Genomic DNA, 18,807 nt, shown 5'->3' on the forward strand with positions numbered 1-18,807 from the left:
GCCCCTGGTTCGTTAGTTCTACTCATTCATCCCCACACTCTTAACTTTTTCTCACTTTTCCTCACTCCCTTGCCCGAAACCCTCAGAACTGGTCATAGCAGACATTGCCGTCGGGTCAATGGCTTGACCGTTAACTCTGACTAGTGGAGCCGCGTAGGGCGGAGTCCACATTTAGACCGTTACGTGGTAAACCAGTGGGGCCGCAAAACTGTCACTCACTGTAACCTGAACCAGATCCAGTCGCTTCCGCGCCGCCCCCTCCGCCGCCGTCGTGCCGCCTCTGCCACCGTCGTGCCACCTCCGCCGCACTCTTGCCACCTCCACCGCATCTACTGTTTCTCCCTATCTAGGATTACAAAGCGATGTCAGGGGGCACCCCCACTACAAAAAAGACACATCCGTGACATTTTGGGCCGAATGATTTTTTTCCTGTCATACTTATGACACTTCTATGACGATAATTGTAACAAAACCCGGTATCATCATAGATGTGGTGGGCTCCTACTTCTATGACAAAAAATCATGACAAAAATGGGCTTTTCGTCCTGGGCGGGCCGGAGACGCAGCTGCATGACATTCTTTGGGCCGTCCATGACGGAAAAAACTGTGGTAGAAGCTAGGGCGAGGAAAATATTGGGGTGTTCCTGGTTACAGTGGGTGGTCAGGGCCGAGCGATGCATGGAGGTTTGCGCGTTTCTCTCGTACATGCACGCGCGTGGGTTTGAGGCGTTGGGCTCTAACTAAACCCGAGTGAGGCGTTCGCCTACTAAACCCGAGCGATTGCACTGCAGGCTACGCATTACTGAACCTGAGCGATCGATCGATGGTTGTTAACTAAACCTGATCGAGCGATTCCTTCGCTACTGCTGCTAACGGAAGCCGATCGATGCTGTCTCTGGATGAACAGTGAGCGTTGCTGGGGGGTTTGGATGAACAGTTCCCGGTGGGGGTGGATGAACAGGACCCCGTGGTGTTGCCTCTGGATGAACAGGACCCCAATCGATCGAGCCGGTTGGGGCTGGATGAACAGGACCCCGTGGAGGGCTGGATGAACAGGACCACCCCGTGGAGGGCTGGATGAATGGTAGACGGTGAAGGGCTGGATGAACAGTAGCCAGTGGAGGGTGGTTGAACAGGAGCCCGTGGAGAGGGCTGGTTGAACAGTAGCTGGTGGAGTAGCGCGCGGTGGAGGCTGGATGAACAGGAGCCTGTGGATGAACAGTCGCAGGTGGAGGCTGGAGGAGGTCGACGGTGGATGAACAGTAGCCCGTGGAGGCTGGAGGGGGTCGATGGTGGAGATGAATAGTATCTCATGGAGTCCCGTTTTGCGGCACATCACACCCCTCCCGATGAACAGGACCCCCATTTCGACCGTAGCGCTCCAACACAAGTCTGTTTCCTCCGTTTTGCAGTACGCCACACCCCTCCCGATCAACATGACCCCATTTTGACCGCAGGAGGTCCATTTCCTCCATTTTGCGGTACACCAGACCCCTCCCGATGAACAGGATCCCGTTTCGACCGTGGCCGGTCGAACACAAGGCCGTTTCCTCCATTCAACGGTACGCCAGGCCTCATTTCCATCGGCTGTTTCGTCCAAGCCCTCCTGATGAACACGACGACGCATTTCATTCCGACCCAGCCGGTTGGCTCCCCATGAACACGACGACGACGCAGTTTCTCCGTTCTGACCCAGCCACGTACACGAGCTCTGGCCGTACGTATGCGTGAGTAGGTGTCCGAGCCCGTATGTACGTACGTGGCCGTATTTTCTTTCTTGCACACTGGCCGCTGTACGTATGTGTACATGCTACATGAGTGCCTCTACTACGACACGTGCACGCTCTACATGGACCAGTATGTACGTACACGTTCGCAACCAGAATGACAATGCTACGTACGCTTCGACCAGGTGGGTCCCGACTGTCAGGCAGTTCCTTGCGTGCGAAGATATAGCTGGTGGGTCCCTGCAGTCAGGGGGGCGAATCGTTTTTTTGCCTGGACGCACTTCCTTACGTGCGAAGATGTAGCTGGTGGGTCCCAACAGTCAGGGGGAAACATTTTTTCGCAAAATACGGTGGCCCGTCCAATGGGTCCCCACTGTCAGGTGCAGGAATAATTATTTTGCGCGTAATAAGGAGGCACTTCCTTGCGGCTGCCGTGGACCCAGCTGTCAGCCTCTCCACGTACTGTACTCTTTCGATGGAAGTCGGTCGTTGACCACATTGACCACGCCGCGCCGAGAGCACCAAAGCAGTGGATGACGGCGAGGCCTAGGAAGGGAACAACGCGGAGCCGGGGAAGATGCGGCAGTGGATGCCCACATGGAGAGGAGTACGAGGGTTCACTGGTTCGGCTGCGGTGTGAGGCTGCCGTCGCCGCAGAATAATAGGGGGTGTGGGTGAGTAGAGGGATGGCCTGGCCAGCGGTGGGAGTAGTAGGGGGCGGTGAGGCCTCCACGGCATCACAGCCGGCCACGGGAGTCAGGAGCACACGGCACGACCGGCGCTAGTTTGGGTGGCTGGAGCAAGAAGACCAAAGGTTGAAGAAGCACTACGGCCGTTGGATGGACATCGTACAGTCAGTGGAGCTAGAATCGTTCATATATTGACTATAAGTTGACAAAGCCCTCCGTCCCCGTCAACTTAGTTGGCCCACAAGTCAGCCTCCCATTGTGGTGGGTCCCAGCTAGCAGGGGGTATTCATTTTTTGTGCGCAATAAGGAGGCACTTCCTTGCGTGCGAAGATATAGTTGGTGGGTCCGACTTGTCAGCGGAGGGAACATTTTTTTCATGAAATACAGAGGCCCTTCCGGTGGGTCCCAGATGTCAGGTGGAGGAATCATTATTTTGCGTGTAATAAGGAGGCCTTGCCTTGTGTACGGCCGTGGGCCGAGCTGTCAGTCTCTCCACGTACAGTCCACTTCCGATGGATGTTGTTCGTTGACCACGTCGCGCCGAGAGCACCAGGGCGATGGATGACGGCGAGGCCTACGAAGGGAACGCCACGGAGCCGGGGAAGACACGGTAGTGGCTGCCCACGCGGTGGAGAGTACGAGGGTTGACTGGTTCGGCTGCCGTCGCCAGAAAATAACAGGAGGTGTGGGTGAGTAGAGGGATATATAGTCCAGGGATGCGAGTATATGATGGGGCCGTGAGGCCTGCCCAGCAGCACAGCCGGCCACGGGAGGCGGGAGCAGGCGGTTCTGACGGCGCTGGTTTGGGCGGCTGGGGCAGGAAGATCAGAGACTGAAGAAGCACGACTGCTGTTAGATTGACATCTGACGGTCTGACGTTGGTAGAGTCGATTGTTGACTAAGTTTCTTTTTTGAGAAACCTTGTGTACGCATGAACTTAGTAGGCCCACAAGTCAGCCTCCAAATCTATGGCAGACAACATAGAGCCCATTTGCTATTTTTTTAATAATTTGCAGCCCATTTGCTAATTCTTAAGTAATTTATTACAGCCCATTTTCTGCCCAGGACCACGGTCAAAAAGTTCAACCTTATTTTGCATATTTCGGTGGAGTCCAAACTTTTATAATCCCGAAATGATAAACATTTTTTAAGAACTTATTGATTTGCCAAAAAAATCATTTTGTTTTTGTAAGAAAATAAGACGTGGGACAATTGAGTTGGTTTAAGGGAAAACCAGTGGTAAAAATATCAGCGCTGGGAGGGAAAACAACAACAAAAATAAGGATGTAAATATGAAAAGGGAATTTTATGTATTTTCAATATAATGATACGTGTATATGAACTAGTAAAACTATAGGTAGAGATTAGAAAACGGATGTAGGACATGCGTTTCAAGAGGAAAATAGAACTGGGCTGTGTGTTTGATTCAGTAAAAAAAACTGCCTGCGGATGTTGTAGGACAAAATATAACTAACGCTGGCGGGCCAGAGGCTAGTAGATACCTGCTGGATCTTTGTGCCCAGTTGTCATCATGGGTGGGCCTGTTAAAAACAAAACGAAGCGTAGGCAGTCTACAACCCAGTTGAAACTTGCTCGACCTAAAAAAACAATATACGTGCTCAATAAACGAGAGAATTTTGCAAGTACAGACTGATGATTGGGATGCAGCAGGGATATTGTTTTTTCATCGTGATAATAAGTGCATGCACTTTTTTCGAAAAATTTGGAGAACTGGGAATTCGAGCGACAGGTGCTTATGCTACCCATCAAATAAAAATCATGTGCCTGGAAATTCGTTTCGAAACAAATGATTCAGCTTTATATCCACGTCGACCCTCGACATGATGGTTGGAAGCAAATGCCAAGTTCATACCAAAATATCGTTAACAACAATACCAACTTGCGGATGACAAGGTAGTACAAGTACCAATACCAAACTAATTTATAATCTTTTTACTCCTGGCCCTAGTGTTCGTCTGGTAGAACATCTTGCTGAGGACCAGCTCCCTCTCCTTCTCTTGCTCCAGGTCCCTGAGGTGGTACTGGTGCATCACCCAGTTGGCCCTCTCCTGGTTGAAGTTCTTGTTGGTGTGCAGCACTAGAACCTTTTTGCTGTCCGTCTGCCGGCCGTTGACCATCACCGGCAAGGTATTGCCGGTGTTGTGCCACATCGCGTGCATGCCACACTCCGACTGTATCTTATGACGCGTCCACGTGCCCCTTTTGAATGCCCTGGAATTGCGCTGGAAGAAATGCTTTCTTAGGCCACTCAGTGTGATACCTGCAGTATTGTCGAATACAGGTTTTAGTGTACGTACTTGGCATTTTCATAACATCTTTGGCATGTTGTAGTCACTTGTTTAACTTTTTATTAACTGTCAAATTGTAATTGCTTCACTAGGTCTGCGTCTAAAAAGAAAAATAGAGCTATAAACAAAGGAATATGTTTGTGCAAGTAGACGGCTGATCGGTGTCTTACCTGAAAGTTTCTCAGGATGGGTGTAGCATATGTCGTGCTCGCTGCCGATGGTTTGTTTGAACAAATCGATGAGAGGGTGAGATCTCGCACTGTCAGCACTCACTTGGGCCTCAAGGTGCTCGATCAGCTCCTGATCCGTGGGATCGAACTTAATGCCAGCCGGCAGCACCGGCCAATCCTTCTTTGACTTGTATCGGTTAATTCCAGTTATATGATACTCAATGTATGATCATTCGACTGTTTTAAGTGAATGATGAAAGATTTCGACAGATAAGTGGTACTCCAAATTTGAAGTCCAGAATACCCGAACACGCCGCCAGGATTCTTGTGTCATCTCACGCGCAGCGTATTGTCACGTCAATTCAATGTGTGGACATGATGAATAATTTGACCGACGTATACTAGTACTGCTACTGTACTACACTTACTAGTCGTATTTAGTGTCACATTTTAACCATAGGTTTAACTAACAAGTACGCACTTGAAGCCTAATTGATATATGGCTTCTGCACTTGAAGCCTAATTTATATATATATATATATATGGCTTATGCACAACATCTCCATCATCATTATCAGTACATCCTGCGCAGGTGAGTTAGGATGCACTTGATCCCAGAAAGGTATCTATCCTTCAAACTAGAGGAGGGCTTCAAACTAACAACAGTACATAATATCCAACAAAAGAGGGTCATGCTACAGCAGCATAATACATGGCTCAGTCTAGATATCAGTATGAATCAAGTTGTGCATATTTGCTGTTGGCATGAACCACATCGCCGCATGTCGGGTTTGCAAAAGCCATCCATCGCACGGAAGCTTGATGCCTTTCACACACTGAAGATTATCTGGCAACAAGCTGTGTCGACAAATCTCTGGATATGGTGATTCATGAAACCCATGGTATGATGTGTAAACATAGCCCCCCTGGCGAATGGAAGTTGCATAGCCCGGTAATCATCGCTGGTCATATGATCGATGATTGGTTGGATGATCGGATAATTGAGCCCAAGGAATATGGAGTGATTGCCGAGGCTGTAAACCCGCCTCCAGTTGAATACGCCTGGCCCAACGGAGCTGGGATCTTTCTCGAACACGAAGCAGCCATAGCCATCAATGTCACGAACGCCCCAGGCATTGTACTGCATGTGGTTTGATGTAATGGTTTGGTCAATTTGGTACGTGCGAATGAGCATCAAATGACCGCCGTCAGCTGAACGAGCGATAAACCACCACCCACCGGCTGGTATGACTCCATGTCCTGGAATCATGAAGGCCAGCGCATTTGCGTCTGCTGCAACAATTTAAGTTGGAGACCAAAAGGACAAAAATAAACAATCATGTTCAGAGTATGTGTGGAATTAAGATTATTATAACAGTGACACATATCATAGACAGAGAATTGCAATGCCGTGGTCATAATCATACCCCAAGTTAAAACAATAAGCCAATGGCTTTCATATTCTAGCAATATGTCATGGTTCAAACATCATGTAACAATGAGATGTAAACATCTATGACAGAGCCTACTCATATTCTACCATAGCACTTACTACTACTGTTCTCATATCAACTCTAAGCAATAACATGCATTGTTATAAAAATCTTGGAAATGAGAGTAACATATAGCAATCATGATGTTATGCTCATAATATCTATTCTAACAATCATTAGATGCCAATTGTTCTCGTATCAACTCTAACAATAACATGTGTGGTCATAAAAATCTAGGAAATGAGAGGAACATATACCAATGATGTGGTTATAGACATACTATCTATTCTAAATTTGTAACAATGAACAGGCAGTCGTATTCATAAGGTAAAGATGAGATGAGATAGAACAATTACACGATGATAGATTCCACCAATATAGGCAGCCAATCAGTGCGTCGACCGCGTAAACGATGCCATCATGCACTATAGCATCAGACAAAAATGTTGCCTCAACATGATTGACGATGAGCCATAACCATGTACGGTGACCGGATTCCAGATAGACTGATCCCATGTTTAACAAGGTAATGGGCTTGTAATCCATGTAGTCTTCTGATGGTGTGGGCACTTCACAGATTACAACTTTCAGCAAACAGAGGTCGATCCAAAAGCTTGACGCGTCTTGTGCGTAGTAGGCAGGAGTGTCCGGCGGGCCGCGAGGCTCGATGGCGGCGGTATCCAACGATGGAAGGGTGATCTCTCGCTGGGTGTAGATATCCATGAGACGCCACGGACTACCAGTTTGGTGGATGAGGACGATCCAGTTGGCCTTCATGCCCGCCCAGTAGTGGCCGCGCATGAAGGACAGGTGGACGGTTAGTGGTAGCATGTCGAGGGGCACCACGGCAGTGTCTGGGCCACCTGCGAGGATTGGGCATCGGCAAGCAGGGTGTCTAGAAAAGAGCCGACGGTTGCAACGAGTAGACGATATAAAGACACCGAGCATGCGGCCAGACGGACGGTGCTGAGTAGGTCCATACGATTACAGATCTGCTCCAAGAGAACATCGGGGAGGGAATTCCAATCGTGGCTCTGCGTGTCAGTCGGTTCTGCCATTGGGGTTTTCAGTGCATATGAGCCAGCGGGGAAGTGGATTCGGGCGGGTGATACGTCTCCAACATATCTATAATTTTGAATGCTCCATGCTATATTATCTACTGTTTTGTACTATATTGGGCTTTATTTTCCACTTTTATATTATTTTTTGGACTAACCTATTAACCGGAGGCCCAGCCCAGAATTGTTGTTTTTTGCCTATTTCAGTGTTTCACAGAAACAGAATATCAAATGGAGTCCAAACGGAATGAAACCTTCAGAAACGTGATTTTCTCATCAGATAAGATCCAGGAGACTTTGACCATCCGTCAAGAAAGCCACGAGGCGGTCATGAGGGTGGAGGGTGCGCGCCCTGCCTCGTGGGCCCCTCGAAGCTCCACCGACGTACTTCTTCCTCCTATATATACCTACGTACCCCCAAACGATCGGGGACGGAGCCAAAAACCTAATTCCACCGCCGCAACTTTCTGTATCCATGAGATCCCATCTTGGGGCCTGTTCCAGAGCTCCATCGGAGGGGCATCGATCACGGAGGGCTTCTACATCATCATCCAAGCCCCTCCGATGAAGTGTGAGTAGTTTACTTCAGACCTACGGGTCCATAGTTAGTAGCTAGATGGCTTCTTATCTCTTTTTGGATCTCAATACAATGTTCTCCCCCTCTCTTGTGGAGATCTATTCGATGTAATCTTCCTTTTGCGGTGTGATTATTGAGATCGATGAATTGTGGGTTTATGATCAAGTCTATCTATGAATAATATTTGAATCTTCTCTGAATTCTTTTATGTATGATTGGTTATCTTTGCAAGTACCTTCGAATTATCAGTTGGGTTTGGCCTACTAGATTGGTTGTTCTTGCCATGGGAGAAGTGCTTAGCTTTGGGTTCGATCTTGCGGTGTCCTTTCCCAGTGACAGAAGGGGCAGCAAGGCACGTATTGTATTGTTGCCATCGAGGATAACAAGATGGTTTTTTTATCATATTGCATGAAACTATCCCTCTACATCATGTCATCTTGCTTAAGGTGTTACTCTGTTTTCAACTTAATACTCTAGATGCATGTTGAATAGCGGTCGATGAGTGGAGTAATAGTAGTAGATGCAGGCAAGAGTTGGTCTACTTGTCTCCGACGTGATGCCTATATACATGATCATACCTAGATATTCTCATAACTATGCTCAATTCTGTCAATTGCTCAATAGTAATTTGTTCACCCATCGTAGAATACTTATGCTCTTGACAGAAGCCACTAGTGAAACCTATGCCCCCCGGGTCTCTTTCTCATCATATCAATCTCCATCACTTTATTATTGCTTTGCTTTTACTTTACTTTTACTTTTTACTTTGCATCTCTATACCAAAAATACCAAAAATATTATTTATCATCTCTATCAGATCTCACTTTCGTAAGTGCCCGTGAAGGGATTGACAACCCCTAAGCGCGTTAGTTGCGTTGAGCTATTGTTTTTGTGTAGGTACGAGGGACTCGTGCGTAGCCTCCTACTGGATTGATACCTTGGTTCTCAAAAACTGAGGGAAATACTTACGCTACTTTGCTGCATCATCCTCTCCTCTTCGGGGAAATCCAACGCAGTGCTCAAGAGGTAGCAAGAAGAATTTCTGGCGCCGTTGCCGGGGAGTCTGCGCAAAAGTCAACATACCAAGTACCCATCACAATCTCTATCTCCCGCATTACATTATTTGCCATTTTCCTCTCGTTTTCCTCTCCCCCACTTCACCCTTGCCGTTTTATTCGCCCTCTCTCTCTATCCTCCCTCTCTATTTGCCTCTTTTTGCCCATTGGCTTTTTATTTGCTTGTGTTTTAGTTTGCTTGCTTGTCGTTATGGCTAGTCCCTTATCTTCTCCGTTGACCCCTGAGTTCAAAATAGAGAGGGAGGATAGAGAGAGAGAGAGGGCGAATAAAACGCAGTGCTCAACGGATGACACCTAAAAGCCAAAGCTTGGGGATGCCCCGGAAGGCACCCCCTCTTTCGTCTACTTCTATCGGTAAGTTTACTTGGAGCTATATTTTTATTCACCACATGATATGTGTTTTGCTTGGAGCATCCTTTATGATTTGAGTCTTTGCTTGTTAGTCTACCACAATCATCCTTGCTGTACACACCTTTTGAGACAGCCATACATGATTTGGAATTTGATAAAATACTCTATGTGCTTCACTTATATCTTTTGAGCTTTATAGTTTTGCTCTAGTGCTTCACTTATATCTTTTGAGCTTTATAGTTTTGCTCTAGTGCTTCACTTATATCTTTTGAGCTTGTAGCGACCAGACCTCAAACGGTCTGATCTCTGTGCTCCGGTGTCATCCCTGGATCAGTAATGCTGACACCACACAGTACTCGGAGGATTTATAGCAGAGTAGCAATCACACACTTATTACATCGAGTGTCTCATAAGAGAACTTATTACAATAAATATGGCTTAAGGCCATCTAATAACGATAACATCGGAAGGCTTGGAAGATAAGTGAGTCCATCATCTCCAACGGCATCACTGAGTATAGAACCACGACCTAAAAACTCCTTAATCGTCATCTGAAAAGTTTGCAACATTAACGTAGCAGCCCGAAACGGGTCAGCACATGGAATATGCTGGCAAGGTAACACATAGAGAGTAATGGAATGTAACAGCTAGACTATATGCATATTTGGCTGGTGGAAAGCTCTATGGTTACAATTTTGCGTAAAGCCAATTTTTCCCTACTTCAAAGGAATAAAATTTATTTACTATCATGGTGGTTGTTAAACATTGAGAATGGTTGACAACATTCTCAATCCCAATTAAGTATCATCATTAAACATAACCCAACAAAATTAATTTAGAGTAACATGTTGAGATTCACATGATAATCCAAGTACTAGATACTCAAGATGTCCATAACCGGGGACACGGCTAACCATGATTAGTTTATTACACTCTGTAGAGGTTTGCGCACTTTTCCCCACAAGACTTGATCGCCTCCGTTTGATTTCTCGCACTACATGGTGTTTGAGAAGACGGATGACCGAGACATAGTCTTTCAGAAGCGCTAGCACCTTACGATGGGTAGACCGTACCACCTACATCCCCTACATCTGCTAGTCTACCACTGTAAGAGTTCGCACGACTTAGTCAACTATGCTAGAGCCCATAATAGCTTGTGGCTGCACACGGAAGTTTCTAGTATGAATAGTCTCATGATCCCTTTGAGCCTGGGTGGCGGTCCAAAAGAAAACAGGCAAGTCCTGGAATACCCAGGTGCCTCAATCCACCCAGATGTGTGTTTAAGTTGCCACCTTAGATAAACCATTAATTAACAATCTCACATCTGTCATGGATTTCACTCACCCAATCCACGTCTACTAGAATAGCATGGCACAATAAGCAAACGTAGAAGTAACTCCCAAAGGTTTGATAATAAATAGGTAATAGGTACTACCTCATCTACTTCCCATCCCACAATTTAATTAGATCCTAATCATGCAATGTGTGAGGATTGATCTAATGCAATAAAACTGGGTAGTAGAAAAGGTATGATCAAAGTGTTACTTGCCTTGCTGATGATCCGCGAAACCTAACGATTCGAAGTAATAGGTGGCGCACTCCGGGTATTCTATCGCAGACAAACAAACAAGCATACAATAAGTACTCATCTAATGCACAGGTAAAACTCAAATAAGAGATCTAACCAGAAGGTTCAACTTAAGAACTCCGGTTGGCAAAAAGAATCAAATCGAACGAAGCAACAAAAGACGAACGACGAAAGAAAACAACTTCGTTCTAGTAATCTGGATCTAGGGCAAATTTTACAGTAGCAAAATCTTGTTTAAGTTGGTTAAATGGATAGAGGGTTTCGAGACGAATCCCTAGGCGCTTGAATCGCCTGGTTCCGATAAACGAGCGAAAATTTATACTAAAACGAAAATCGGATCAGGAATCGCGATCAGAAAAATCGCGGATTTAATCCGAGAAAAAGAAAGACGATGAACGCCGATTTTTTTCTCTTTTTTTCGGCACGGAAAACGAGACGCGACGAACCTCGGCGGCGAAATCCGGCGGCGGCGGCGGCGGACGTCGTCGACGGCGGCTTCTTAGGGCGGCGGCGGCTTAGGGCGCTTTAGGGTTTCCCCTGGGGCTGGGCCTCGGCTTATAAAGGCCTCCCGGTCGGTGTCCAGGTCGGACATGGCCCGTTAAGTCGGTTCGTTTTTTTTAATTATTCCGCTCGGAAGAAAAATAAAAACAAATACTAAACGGACTCCAAAAATTCCGAAATAAATTTTCACGGGCTTCTATAATCAAGCCGCACAAGGTGAACATTTATTTTTGCCCTAAACGCAATTTTGAAAAACGCACATTTTTCCTAAATTCAAATAAAACACCGAAAAACTCCATAATAAAATCTTATTTGATTTTATTATTAAATCCTCAATATTTCTTTATTTTGGGATACTCATTTTATTCCCTCTCTCATATTTTTGTATTAGAAATAATTGATGATAAAATAATTAAAATCAAATGATCCTATTCTCAAAATTTGAGAGAACTCAAATATGAAAATAACGAAATCCCCAACTCTCTCCGTGGGTCATTGAGTTGCATAGAATTTCTAGGATCAACCAAAATGCAAAATAAAATATGATATGCATGATGATCTAATGTATAACATTCCAAATTGAAAATTTGGGATGTTACAAACCTACCCCCCTTAAGATGAATCTCGCCCTCGAGATTTGGGTTGGCTAGAAAATAGGTGAGGGTGGTCTTTGAGCAAATCTTCCTCTCGTTCCCAGGTGGCTTCATCCTCCGTGTGGTGGCTCCACTGAACTTTGCAAAACATAATAACCTTACTGCGAGTAACTCGGCTAGCAAACTCGAGGATCTTAATTGGTTTCTCCTCGTAGGTCAAATCGTTATCCAACTGAATAGTTTCCAATGGCACTGTGTCTCTCAATGGTATGTCAGCCATCTCCGTGTGACATTTCTTTAACTGAGAAACGTGGAACACATCATGTACTCCTGACAATCCTTCGGGCAGTTCCAACTTGTAGGCCACTTCTCCCATACGCTTCAAAACTCGATATGGTCCTACAAATCGTGGCGCTAACTTCCCTTTAACTCCAAAATGCTTTGTTCCCCGAAGTGGAGATACTCGAAGATAAGTTCTGTCTCCGACTTCGTAAACAGTCTCCTTGTGTTTAGAATCTACATAACTTTTCTGTCTGGACTGGGCTACCTTGAGCCTATCGCGAATCAACTTCACCTTCTGTTCAGACTCCTTAATCAAGTCAGGTCCAAACAACTGGTGGTCTCCAACTTCGTCCCATGACAACGGTGTCCTGCACCTCCTTCCGTACAAAGCTTCGAAAGGGGCCATCTTCAAACTGGTTTGGTAACTGTTGTTGTAAGAGAACTCTGCATATGGCAAATTATCGTCCCAACTAGATCCATAATCTAGTGCACAAGCTCTCAGCATATCCTCCAAAATCTGATTGACTCTCTCGGTCTGTCCATCTATCTGTGGATGAAAAGTTGTACTGAATTCTAGCCTGGTTCCCAAAGTTCCGTGCAACTGCTTCCAGAACTTTGAGGTAAACTGGGTTCCTCTATCTGATACGATACTCCTTGGAACTCCATGCAGACATACGATCCTGGTCATGTATATCTTTGCCAACTTAGCACTGGTATAAGTGGTCTTTACTAGGATGAAATGAGCTACTTTCGTCAATCGATCGACTACAACCCAAATAGAGTCATAGCCTGAACGAGTCCTGGGCAATCCCGTGATAAAATCCATGCCTAGCTTATCCCACTTCCATTCGGGTATCGGCAATGGTTGTAACAATCCTGCTGGCTTCTGATGCTCTGCCTTTACTCTCTGACATACATCACAAACTGCTACATACTCCGCAATATCCTTCTTCATTCCGATCCACCAGAAAATATCCTTCAAATCCAAATACATCTTGGTGTTTCCTGGGTGAATCGAATATGGTGAGTCGTGTGCCTCTTGCAGTATCAACTTCCCGATCTCCGGGTCATTGGGCACGTAAACACGGTCTTCAAACCATAGGGTGTCGTGCTCATCCTCATGAAATCCTTTAGCTTTTCTTTTGCTCAGTTTCTCCTTTATAGCGGCAATCTCTTTGTCAGCTTTCTGAGCTTCTCTGATTCTATCCATCAAAGTTGACTGAATCTCCAATGCTGCTACATAGCCTCTCGGAACTATTTCCAAACATAGTTCACGAAGATTATCTGCTAATTCCTTGGGTATTTCTCCCGTCATTAACGTATTGACATGGCTCTTACGGCTTAATGCGTCAGCTACTACATTAGCCTTTTCGGGGTGGTAATGCAATTTCATATCATAATCCTTGATAAGCTCCAACCATCTCCTTTGTCTGAGATTTAACTCCTTCTGTGTGAAAATGTACTTCAAACTCTTATGATCCGTGTACACCTCACAATGATTTCCAATGAGAAAATGTCTCCATGTTTTCAAAGCATGCACTATGGCTGCTAACTCCAAATCATGCGTGGCATAATTCAACTCATGAGGCTTCAGTTGTCTTGAGGCATATGAAACAACTCTCCCTTCCTGCATAAGCACTGCTCCAAGTCCTTGACGTGAAGCGTCGCAATACACCTCATAATCCTTGGTCTGGTCTGGCAAAATCAACACTGGTGAGGTAACCAAATGTTTCTTCAACTCCTGGAAACTAGCCTCACATTCCTCTGTCCATATGAACTTGGTATCTTTCTTCAACAACTCAGTCATAGGCTTCGCAATCTTTGAGAAATTCTCAATAAATCTCCGGTAGTATCCTGCGAGTCCAAGAAAACTCCGGATCTCTCCAACTGTTGTTGGGGCTTCCCACTTGGTCACGGTTTCAACTTTAGCGGGATCAACTGCTATACCTTCTCCAGATATAACATGTCCGAGGAATCCTACTTCCTTCAACCAAAACTCACATTTGCTGAACTTGGCATATAATTGATGTTCTCTAAGCTTTCCAAGTACCAAACACAAATACTCCTTATGTTCCTCTTCATTCTTCGAATAAACCAGGATATCATCAATGAACACTACGACGAACTTATCCAAAAACTCCATAAACACTTTGTTCATCATGTTCATAAAATAGGCAGGTGCGTTAGTCAGACCAAATGACATAATGGTATACTCGTACAGCCCATACCTGGTGGTAAAAGCTATCTTAGGTATATCATGTTCTCGAATCTTCAACTGGTGGTATCCTGATCGCAGATCGATCTTGGAAAATACCTTAGCTCCTTGCAATCGATCAAACAGATCATTAATCATTGGTAGTGGGTACTTGTTCTTGATTGTTACTTCATTCAATCCTCGATAATCAACAACCATCCTTAATGATCCATCCTTCTTCTCCACTAGAAGTACTGGCGATCCCCAAGGTGAAGAACTTGGGCGAATATATCCCTTATCCAGTAACTCCTTAATCTGCTTCTTAATTTCCACCAAATCCTTTGCTGGCATCCTATATGGTCTCTTTGATATCGGCCCTGTGCCTGGCAATAGCTCAATCAAAAACTCAATATCTCTATCCGGTGGCATGCCTGGCAACTCCTCTGGAAATACTTCAGGGAAATCCCTTACCACTGGTACTTCCTCCTGCACAACTCCTGTTAAACAATTTACTTGAGTCCTCTTTGGCACATGCCGGGATACATACTTGATCCTGGTGGTAAGCAAAATTGACTTACTAGCACATTCAATATTCCCTTCATACTTTGATAACCAATCCATGCCTAATATCACATCCAATCCTTGAGATTCCAATACTATTTGGTCTGAGGGAAAAACATAGTTACCAATCCTTAATGGTAACCGATCACACCATAGACTAGCCACATACTCTGCTCCGGGCGAGGTTACTAACATGGGTGACCTAAGGGCTTGGGTTGATAGGTTATACTTATCCACAAATCCCCTTGAGATGTATGAATGTGATGCGCCAGTATCAAAAAGAACGAGTGTAGTAAATGACTTAACCAAAAACTTACCTATTACTGCATCGGGCTGAGCTTCAACCTCCTCCACGCTAACGTGGTTCACTTGTCCCCTGTTGAAAGGGTTCGGCTTCTTCCCAGAACTTCCATTGCTATTTCCATTTTACAATTTCCATTTTGCAATTCAGGACATTCATTGGCATAATGTCCTGTCTTCGAACACTTAAAACAAGTGACTTGGCTTAAGTCCTTCTTGGCTGGGGTTGATGGGTTGGTGCGGTTCTGGCCGTTGCTTCCTCCATTGCCATTACCATTCTTGGTGCCATTGTGATTGTGCGAGCTACCTACTCCATGGGTATGCTGAAAATGTCCTCCCGGTCTAGGGGTAAAACATGGCTTCTGCTGAGCTCCTGAATTGTACTTTCCTTGTCCATACTTCCTCTTGCGATTCTCAATCTGCTGCTGCTTCCCTTCAATCATAAGAGCACGATCTACCAACTCCTGGTAGTTGTTGAAGGTTGCTACCATCAACTGCATGCTCAACTCATCATTCAGTCCTTCCAGAAACTTCTCCTGCTTAACTGCATCCGTAGCGACGTCATCTGGGGCATAACGTGCTAGCTTACTAAATTCCTCCACATACTGGCCAACTATCCTTCCTCCTTGGCGCAAGTTGCGAAACTCACGCTTCTTCATGGCCATAGCTCCTGCTGAAACATGTGCAGTACGAAAAGCCTGCTGAAACTGGTCCCATGTGACAGTGTCGACTGGGAAAGTGGCTGTGAAATTCTCCCACCATGATGCTGCGGGTCCTTCTAACTGATGTGCGTCAAACTTCACCTTCTCCGCATCTGTGCATCCTGCTGTGGTCAATTCCCTAGCTATCTTGCGGAGCCAATCATCTGCTACTATCGGCTCGGTGCTACTGGAAAACACCGGCGGATTCAGCCTAAGAAAACGGGCTAAGTGGTCAACAGGTGGTGGTGGTGGTGGGTTGTTGTTGTTCCCCTGATTCTGATTCTGGACTAGCAACTGCATCAATGTGTTCTGCTGCTGGATCAACTGGGTCAGCTCCGGTGGAAAGGTAAATCTGGGGTCACGTCTCGGAGGCATCTGAGGGTTTAGAAAAGATGAGATATAAGAATAGAGGGGGTCTAAAGAGAAAACACTACCCATATGCACATGAGGCAAAAACAAACAATTCACTTCAATCAATCAAACAAAGGCATACAATCGATCTATCTATCGCAAAAGTGCTCGGACTACTATATTTACATGGTGGACTACTACTACTGATGAGGTGGTCTACTAGAAATATTCTACGGTCGTTGACTCCATAATATCTGCTCCAGTTTCATCAACATAGTCATCATCGCTACTATCTGGTTCCGAGTCAGTGCCATCGATGATGATGTAGTCTTCCGGGCTAATCTCCTGGGGTTCTTCGTCTTCATCTACTGGCATAGGGCCTCCCATAAATATTCCAATCTTCTTGATTAGGTCGTCATTCTTCTCCACAAACACTTCAATTTCTTCTTCATAATCTTCACGTGTAGCCTTGAGTTCTTCCTCCAGTTCCTTGATTCTAGTCTTTGCCTTCTTCAGGTCTATCATGTCGGCGCACATCTGGTTCTCCTATCGTCGAATGTGCTGGTTTAGCTCCTGGATAAAAGCTGCGATTAATCTATCCTTCCTGGTGCTGATCATCTCCCAGTGTTCATCTCGGCGCCCACAAATCTGGTAGATAGTATCCTTGAGATCCTTGCGGTAGACTTCTCCAATGCGTCCCACAGTGATGTGAGCTGCCATACTCTTTCCTAGACTCCAAGTTGGTGCATTAAAAGAAAACTCTATGGGCTCAGTGACTGGCATGAACGTCCTTCCTGGAACTTGAACTTGAATCATCCAGCGCTCTTCTTCAGGTAAAGTGGCGTTGTAGGTTCCCGTGAAGCTTGGTACTCCTATATTCAGGTATCTAGTGACTTCCTTCAAGTGGCGTCCAAAGGGTGTATCTTCATCCGGTTGTGTGAACTTGTTCCTTGCATCCGCCATCCTAAAGAGTAGAAAAGATGAGAGGTCAGAAGAGAAGAGAGTGAATAGTGATCTAGGTCTTTAGCTTAGTGGTCGTGTCCTACAGTCAGCGTGTGCTCTGATACCATCTCTTGTAGCGACCAGACCTCAAACGGTCTGATCTCTATGCTCCGGTGTCATCCTTGGATCAGTAATGCTGACACCACACAATACTCGGAGGATTTATAGCAGAGTAGCAATCACACACTTATTACATCGAGTGTCTCATAAGAGAACTCATTACAATAAATATGGCTTAAGGCCATCTAATAACGATAACAGCGGAAGGCTTGGAAGATAAGTGAGTCCATCAACTCCAACGGCATCACTGAGTATAGAACCACGACCTAAAAACTCCTTAATCGTTGTCTGAAAAGTCTGCAACATTAACGTAGCAGCCCGAAACGGGTCAGCACATGGAATATGCTGGCAAGGTAACACATAGAGAGTAATGGCATGTAACAGCTAGACTATATTCATATTTGGCTGGTGGAAAGCTCTATGGTTACAGTTTTGCGTAAATCCAATTTTTCCCTACTTCAAAGGAATAAAATTTATTTACTATCATGGTGGTTGTTAAACATTGAGAATGGTTGACAGCATTCTCTATCCCAATTAAGTATCATCATTAAACATAACCCAACAAAATTAATTTAGAGTAACATGTTGAGATTCACATGATAATCCAAGTACTAGATACTCAAGATGTCCATAACCGGGGACACGGCTAACCATGATTAGTTTATTACACTCTGTAGAGGTTTGCGCACTTTTCCCCACAAGACTTGATCGCCTCCGTTTGATTTCTCGCACTACATGGTGTTTGAGAAGACGGATGACCGAGACATAGTCTTTCAGAAGCGCTAGCACCTTACGATGGGTAGACTGTACCACCTACATCCCCTACATCTGCTAGTCTACCACTGTAAGAGTTCGCACGACTTAGTCAACTATGCTAGAGCCCATAATAGCTTGTGGCTGCACACGGAAGTTTCTAGTATGAATAGTCTCATGATCCCTTTGAGCCTGGGTGGCGGTCCAAAAGAAAACAGGCAAGTCCTGGATTACCCAGGTGCCTCAATCCACCCAGATGTGTGTTTCAGTTGCCACCTTAGATAAACCATTAATTAACAATCTCACATCTGTCATGGATTTCACTCACCCAATCCACGTCTACTAGCATAGCATGGCACAATAAGCAAACGTAGAAGTAACTCCCAAAGGTTTGATAATAAACAGGTAATAGGTACTACCTCATCTACTTCCCATCCCACAATTTAATTGGATCCTAATCATGCAATGTGT

Source organism: Triticum urartu, chromosome 1A (assembly GCF_056163025.1).
Source record: "Triticum urartu cultivar PI428250 chromosome 1A, HENAU_Tu73, whole genome shotgun sequence".
Lineage (NCBI taxonomy): Eukaryota > Viridiplantae > Streptophyta > Magnoliopsida > Poales > Poaceae > Triticum > Triticum urartu.